An 8227-nucleotide genomic window follows, 5' to 3' on the forward strand; every position below is an offset into this window, starting at 1 on the left:
CCTACTCCAACTGAAAAGGCTTGAGAAAATCAGCAAGGGGACGGTGTGGGTTATTTTTTGTTTTTCGAAATGAAACGTGTCTCCCGGCCGTGCCTGTAGCCCGTCAGGGGCTCAGGCTGTGAGGGACGGGGCAGCTTGAGGCAGGAGCTCGCCCGCATCCGGGACTGAGCCTGTGGGTTCGGCTGTCCCTGTAATAACCAGAACGGGCCTCACCGCATCTCCCCAAAATTGTATATACGCTTTGCAGTGAAGGCTTGGGATTTATTCTTAACGATTTTCACTGCAAACTCCTGGAAAATGTCTTTAGACATCCCTGGACATCAAGTTCTGCCCTACTCGTAATGTATGATACAATCATTTAGGAAATGGAGACTTGGTAACTGTTGTGAAGCTCTGCGGTAGGTGAGGAAGGTACCTTCCAAATCCCTCACAAAGCGATGTGCAGTGGGATTACTCACTGGAAACAACACACAAATTATTGGTCAGAAATTCATCCATTATTGTGTTATAATCTGTGCAGAATAACAAACAAAGTGCTGAAATACCATTTGATGCTCATTGCAATGAGGGCAAAGGAAAGCAAATTATTTTGGCAATGTCCTTCTGTCTTCGGTTGGGCAGCAAGGGGGGAGCTGGCGTGTGAGTTGGAGTGTGCTCTGCGGGTTCAGTGGCCTTGTGAGTCCGTGTGGCCTGCGAGGCTGCAGGCTTGGGTACAAAACCGAAGGTGCAAAGAAATAGCACTTAAAATCCTGAGCTTGACAGCTCTTGAGTGCTTAAACTCCATGGCTTTCATTGCATCCTGTAAAATGATTTCAATTTATTTTCTTTTGGTCTAAAAGCAGTAATTGAATTTTTTTAATAAAAGTTAAATATATTTATTTTATATAAAATGATGCAAGTTTTTATAAAAGTTGCAGAGCCTCCAACAAACACAGCTGAATGTAAATCCTAGAAATTATTTTTTTACAGCATTAGGAGAGTCCCCATTTCTGAGATGCTTTGGTATTTCACGTGGCCCAGATTTAAGGTGGGATCTAAGCGCACAGGCACGGCGTTGCCTGCCCAAGAGAAGCCCGCAGCGGGCGAGCGCAGCGGTGGCATCCCTGGGCGTAAGGGAAGGCTCGGCGTGGTTTTGTGCCCTGCATCCGACGTGGAGTGGGAGTTTCGAGAGCTCCAGCTCACCCAGCCAGCCCTGTTCAGACACCAGCGGAGCCCAGCTGGTGGCTGCAGCCCTACAGAGGCAAAGAACTGATGTGTTTTTGGTTTTTTAATTTTTTTTTCAGAGGAACAAATGTGTTCAATGTAAAGACTGGAGTCTTTGAAACTAATTTTTTATTTTAAGCTGATGCTGCCTGGGAATAACTGCAGTCCTAAGGGCTTGCTGGGTTTTTCTGTGGTTTGGAGGAATTTTTGGTGAAGGGAATTTGCTTCCTCAGTGATAATTAGCCGAACTGAAGTGGCAGATGCTTTCTGTGATGCAGCAACAGGAGGTGCTGTTCCTTCTGTTTCTAGGTCTCTAGGTTTTTAATTTAATTAATACACACCTGAAATCTGCAGTCACCCTACTTTGGATTAATTTAGGATATTTCTTCTAACATGAAAGTTTATTTTGATGCGTTTTAGGTCAAAGCATTTGAGCAGCACAAGGAGTGGCTGCCTCATCTACTGTTGGGTGGTTTGAACTTGGTGAATTTACCGTGTGGGCTCTGGCAAGCAGGTAATACTGTGTGTCTGCTTAAACATGGTGTGCTCATCTCCAAAAGTCTTGCCCGGCTAGTTTTACATCTGCTTTCAAGGGATGGTACATGATAATTTGTTACCGTGATCAGGTTTAGTGAAGGTCATAGAAAAACTGGACTGAAAAAACGAGTGGGTGAAGGCTGGATCCAGTAAAACAAATTTCTTCCCCCTCTTTAGGAAGAAAGCCGTAATGAAAATTGTTTTATTACTACCTTGGAGAAAAGCATCCTTTTCCTGTTCTTAACTTGAACGTCTCCTGTTAGCCCCCAGATTTTGTTGAGCGCCAAGAATAATTTCAAGTGCGTAGAATGAGGTCTGAAGGGGTGGGAGATGAAAGCGGAGCTGTGCCGAGGTTGGGAGGGAAGGGAGCGGGTACAGCCAGAGCCGGTGGGAGACGAAACAAGGCAGCAAAAATGCCGGCCTGATCCTGCTGTTTCTCCCACACAGAAACCACTGCATGGTGATGTTTAGCTCTTAGTTAGTCACTATAGAATTAAACTAGTATCTAAAATTATGGAGTATTTGTATTTTCTCCTGGTTTTTGTTATCCATGAAAAGATGCTTAGACCTCCACATTTATGACCTTTTACCAAAATAATTTAAGATGTACAATGCCATTAAAATTATTATTTAACTATAGGAAAAGAGTAGGATTTTAAGATTTGCTTAGTTTTAAATATTGATTTTATATTTCAGACACCATTAAGATGTCAAAATGTATTTCAATGAAACCTTTTTTGCTAAAAGTACCATTTAAAAGTGTTTGTAAGAATTTGGTGTTGTGCTCTTTGTAGTTTTAATTGCATTTAGTGAAATTCTGTTGTTTGTTGGCATTCCCGCATTTCTAGGCAGTAGTTAGAGGTATATTTATATACGGAAGGCTTGGTATATCCGTGGCTCTGTAGATCCTATTTATATACAGAAGACTAAGAGTAATTGCAAAAGTAAACATACTAAACAGTTGCAATTCCACAACAAACATACCTGGCTGTCCATTTATATCATATAAAATGCTTTTTAATTTTTTGTTACATAACTCACAAATGTTTTCACACAGATTTCTTGCCTTGTTAAAGAATGCGCTTCTTAAAATAGTGCTTATCACATCATAATGTAGGAAACCGCTGGTTTTGTAGGCTCAACTGCAGTGTTAGCTATTTCATCCTGGAAAATAATAGGACAATTATAAATGATAAATGGCATTTATGCACATGGCTGATAAAACGCCTCTGGCTCCCTGTGCAAAACAGTTGTACAGTCATGTTCTGGTCAATCTAGAGCACTGGAGATTTAATGGCACTGTTACCAGTGGCAAAGCAAAATCACTCTTTGCTTAAAGAGAGCTGGGCAATCGGATCTCTCTCCAGTATGTTTTTTGGTAATTATATATAAAAAAAATCATCTCTCCTGTATGTTTTTTGGTAATTACATACAAAAAAAAAAAAGATTTCTGCTGGTTGCAGCCAGCAGTGAAGTCCCTTAATGTTCCAAAAAGGAAATAATTTTTAAAATCATACTAGAAAGTGTATAAAATAACTTTGACATGAATCTCTTGAAAAAAGTGTATTATTAAAGATTTTTGGTCTGGTCTTTTTGTGCACTTAGATCATTTAGTTTTCCATTTAGATGGAAATTCAGGAATGCATGCATCTAGGCAGGAGTTATTCTGGGAAGTTACACGGCTTTTTACCCTACATAATACTCTAACAGTTGCTTATACCTGCTGCGTTACCTGCTTACCCAATTAAACTATCATTAAAAGTTCCTCACACGTTGTGAAGATTTGAAATGTCAGCCTGATTTCTGAATGCGCACGTGCAATTTCTGGTGGAAGGAGAGTTTGAAACACTTGTTAATTCTATATTTTTTAAAAAAGCTCAACGTATTTGATGATATACTTGATCTGGCTTTCTTTTTTTTTTTTTTTTTTTCTTTTCATCTTCAGTTGTGATGGAAATGCTTATAATGCCCTGGTCACAGGAGATGTTATTAGAGCTTAGGTGAAATGGCAAAATGCTGTGGAGGTGAGTGTGCCTGCTGCTGAGGCACATACACTTGTAGAGCAAGTATCTCTTCTTCCAGTCTAACTTACTTTTAAAAAGTAACACAAGATCTAATCGCATTAGCGAGGCTTGCGCTGTCAAAATTACTTTAGAATTGCCTTTGATGGTTTTCTGTCCTTAGGACTTAGAGTGGTAAGGGTTTGTCAGAAAAAAGCAAAGCTTTCCATGTGTCATTCCCGTTATTATTTTTATGGTATTGTGTAAAATGTTAGAATTTGAGAGGATTGTTTTTGTTGTGTCAGATTTACCCTGTGAATGAGGATGCCCTTAATTTCATTCTGGAATTAATGAGCTGGGAGGGAGTCCCTCCGGCTGTGGAGCAAACCCTTTCAGGCCACAGAGAGCTCTGTCAGGGTTCCCGTGTCCATTTGGTAAGAGGTGCAATTAGCAAAACCCCTCCGTACACACCGGCTTCCAGCACGCTGACACGCAGTAGCAGCAGGAGGTCGAACAGTTGATGGTAATTTCATGTCCGGAAACCGGGGAGCAGAAACTGTAGTTGCCTTTGTAGAAAAAAAAATATTTGAATGCATTTCACTCGTCGTGGTGTTTAATTTATTCTTGGTGTGTTTTGAGGATGTATTTTTAATGTGCCCTGTGGCACCCACATCAGACAGGTGCGTGTGCATCATGCTGAACACTATGGGCAGTCCCCGAGGTACCGGCTTATGAGCCCCACACGCGTGAGCACAAGGGGATGGTGTCACTGCAAGGGTGTCTGTACGGGCATGTAGGCAAAAGCGTAATTCTCTGAGCTTAGGTGGGGTGAGGAACTGGGAGATGATGGTATGGCCGTGCTCTTTACTGGGCTGCCTTTGGTGCCCAGGGGGAGGTGGGAGCTGTGATGGAAACTCCAGGATCCAGGTGGAGGAGTTCAGGTGGGAAAGGCAAAGTATGGGCAGGGAATGTAATTAGCACTGCACCTTCCTAATGGGGTTTGTTCAGCCTCTTGGAAGACTTAAGAGAAGATAATGAGCATTGTTCGGTTACATTTTCTAGACAATATCCCAACTGACTTTGTTTATTAGTTTTGGAATTTTATTTGTATTTATGATGACATGCCTATCCTGCTATCTTAGCACTTGATAGTAACACAAATACAAACTGTAATAAATTATCATAACAGATATCTACAGCTTATTGTCAATCCTGTAATCGAAATGAGGTCAGCCAAAAAAAATTTCAATAGCGGTTTGCAAATGCCATCCTCCGGAAAAGCTGATTGAACATACTGGCTTTGCCTTACGATGTGTATTGTTATTGAAAAATGTGCTTAGATGCCTTCGGTACCGACTTGTTTCTAATAGAATTCTTCTTTGCAAGGTGCTAAAACCATGTTAATGTTATTAAAGAAGAGTTTCTTTGGAATATTGTATTTAATGCTATTTGTAAATTTTTTGGAGTAACAAGTTTGAGTTTTAATTTAATTTTGAGAAACTTAATTAGCATTCTTTCTCTGTCTCCTTTGCTATTTGAAACTCCACATATGGTAAGTGTGATTATTTACATTTGGGTTTTTTTGTTTGGGTGGAAGTTGCCCACCTCAGCGGACAAAAGCCACGAGAGCAAGTCCGTAATTCATGGTTTTAAAGGACCGTGTTCCATGAGAACGAAGGATGCGGTGGGCGGCTGGTACCCCCAGCTCTGTGCGTCCCTACCTCAGGCTGTCGCAGCCTTTTCTGCTCGGACTGAGCATCCAGCCCTCATCCCGGCAGGGGGGACGCAGGGACCCTCGGGGCTCCCGGCACGCTCGTTAGCTCTGGAGTGTGGCGGGCACTGGCATCCCCATCCCAGCTTCTCCAGGACCCAGCGTGCCCGCTCCAGCAGGCACACGTGGAGCTCGCAAACACCCCGGCCAGCCCGCCGCGGGGGAGGTGCTCGCCCTCCGCACGCAGCAGGAGCCAGCTCTTGGGCGGTTGCTCACTTGGGGATCAGTACACGTAAGATCACCCATGGAAGAATGGTGATGTTGATGCCTAATTATTTTTATTTTATTTTATTTTTATTTCTGGCATGTGATGTCCATGTTACCAGTAAGTAGGTGTCGCTTTTGGCTTGCAGGCACCGGAGTACCTACCAAAGAGAACAGAGTGCACCCAAGGGTTAAGAATGAGCCATCATCCAAAGTTAAAACTCAACATTCTTTACCATTTTAAAAAGGGGAAAATCAAGCTCTAAAAGTAAGCAACTGTGAAATATTTCAGAAATACGATTTCTCAGTTTGCAAAACCTTTTCAGAAATACGATTTCTCAGTTTGCAAAACCTTTATCTGTGGTATTACTAGTTGTTAAACTTCCCTCTTCTTTCTTTGAAGTCTGACTGCCTTAGTGTTGCTCCTCAGAGGTGATAAATAAATCTTTGTCTCATACAAGGAAGTTACTACCCAACCTGCAGTATTTGTGTTTTGCTTCTCCATCAGGATGCTTGGGAGTAAACTGCTGCCTTTATAGTAGAAAACACCATTTTGTTTCACGTGTGTGCTGTGCTGTTTTGTGTTAGTCTTTCCTTATCCTGAAAGTTATTTGGTGAGGTTTGTGGGTAATAGGCAACATAGTAAAATAATTTGTTGTTTTAGAAAAGCTTTTTCTTTCAACCCCTGCAATATTGTTAAAAAAAAAAAAAAAGTTTTGCTTTGAGAAAGTACTGACTTCTTGCAGCTGCTACATTGCTCACTGTTGTAAGAATGAGTTGATTTTCTTCTTGACTTTGGCTTTTGTTAGGAAGAGGGAGGCTGTGTTCTTACAGGAAAAGAAAAAAAAAAGTGTATCTCTTCCTTTCATATTTAGTGTAACTTTTGAGCTGTGCAGCACTTAAAATTTGATAACAAATTGGAAGTTTTCAGTGCAACCTCCAGCTCCTCTTCTGCCTTGCAAGAACTGTGTTTAGTGACTCGATATCTACGTGGCTGCCTTCAAAGTACGCTGTTGTGCTAGGAGGTGGCAAGTGCGCCGTGGAAGTTTCCCAAAAACTGAATTCTGCTGCAGTCCAAAATAGGACTTTGATTTTACAGCACAAAAGATACTGTAAGACATATGAATATTATGATTGAGGTAAGTGAATCGAACATCGCTTTTAAAACCCTTTGCTTATGGTTTTGGCTGCAAGCAGGACTGAAGGGATTGTTTTGTAGAAGCAGCGAACACAGCTGAATGCAGGTCATTAGGGTGGTAGGCTGGAGCTAAGATTTACATTAGGGAAGCTCCTGCCTTTGTGTTTGAAAACAACATCAAATCTACAGAAGTGCAATAGGCTTCGGTGCTTTTTGGCAACGGCTGTAAGAAACCACGTTTTTATTGGTGAGAACGGGCTAAAATCTCTAGCTTTTGATTCACAGCGTGATAGGAGTACAGTTCTCCTACACCTCTTGCTGAGACCTGTCTACTTTATAGGTAAGTGCTACGACTGGGTGTTTGCCACCAGGAGTTCCAGCATTAACCCCTTGTTCAACCTGAGAAGGTGACGGGACCAGTACTTGCCTGCGCTCAGCGCTCAGCATTGCGTGCACAGCGCAGAACCTGTAGCTCCCATGTATGACGTTGTGTGAAACCACACGTGACAAGGGGTCCTGATCTATGAAACGGACCCTGCCTGGGTTTCTGGGAGCTGCTGGCCAGCTACCTGAATTGTGCTTTGCCTTCTGTAGCAATAAAAAGTGCTCTTGCTGAAATCGGGCCGCGTATAATTTATGTATTGGGTTTTGTTTGCAGTGACAATGCCACCAAGCTTCGCTGAATGTTAAAGCTTTTTCATTAAAAAAAAGGTCACTGTTCTGCATTTTGTATCATTCAAATGATGACATAGATTGAGCTGTAGATAACAGCAGCCTTTTCCACAAAGAACAGAGCTATTACTTTCCAGGGATGTTCTTGGTGCACAGTGCTGTATGCAGATAAACCCTTGCCACAATTCCTCTACCCATCTTAAATTCAGAAATATTTTGGAACGCAGGAGCCATTCTGTTCTTGGTTCCAGGCCTTTAGAAGCCACAAATATTAGCTCAAAATTAGTCCTCTCTCCCACCTTTCACCCTCTTGGTTATAAAGGCAAATGAAAATTATGATTTTAAAACAATGAATTGAAGAAACAAGGGTTTTTTTTCTTCCTGCTTTGAATATTTATGATTTATATTTTCATTTTCTCTGATTTTAGGAACTGTACTTATTCTCATGTGATCCACCTCAGGAGCTAACTTTTTAAAGAATGCACATACCAAACGTTCTCTAACGTGTTCACCAAAAGGCTTGTCAAGCCCTGGAACAGGCTGCCTGGGGAAGGGGATGAGTCACCATCCCTGGAGGGACTTAAATGACTTGTAGATGTGGTGCTCAGGGACAGGGTTTAGTGGTGGGCTTGGCAGTGCTGGGTTAATGATGGAATTCGATGGTCTTAAAGGTCTTTTCTAACCTATATGATTCTGTGGCTC

The sequence above is a fragment of the Falco biarmicus genome, chromosome 12 (assembly GCF_023638135.1).
Source record: "Falco biarmicus isolate bFalBia1 chromosome 12, bFalBia1.pri, whole genome shotgun sequence".
Lineage (NCBI taxonomy): Eukaryota > Metazoa > Chordata > Aves > Falconiformes > Falconidae > Falco > Falco biarmicus.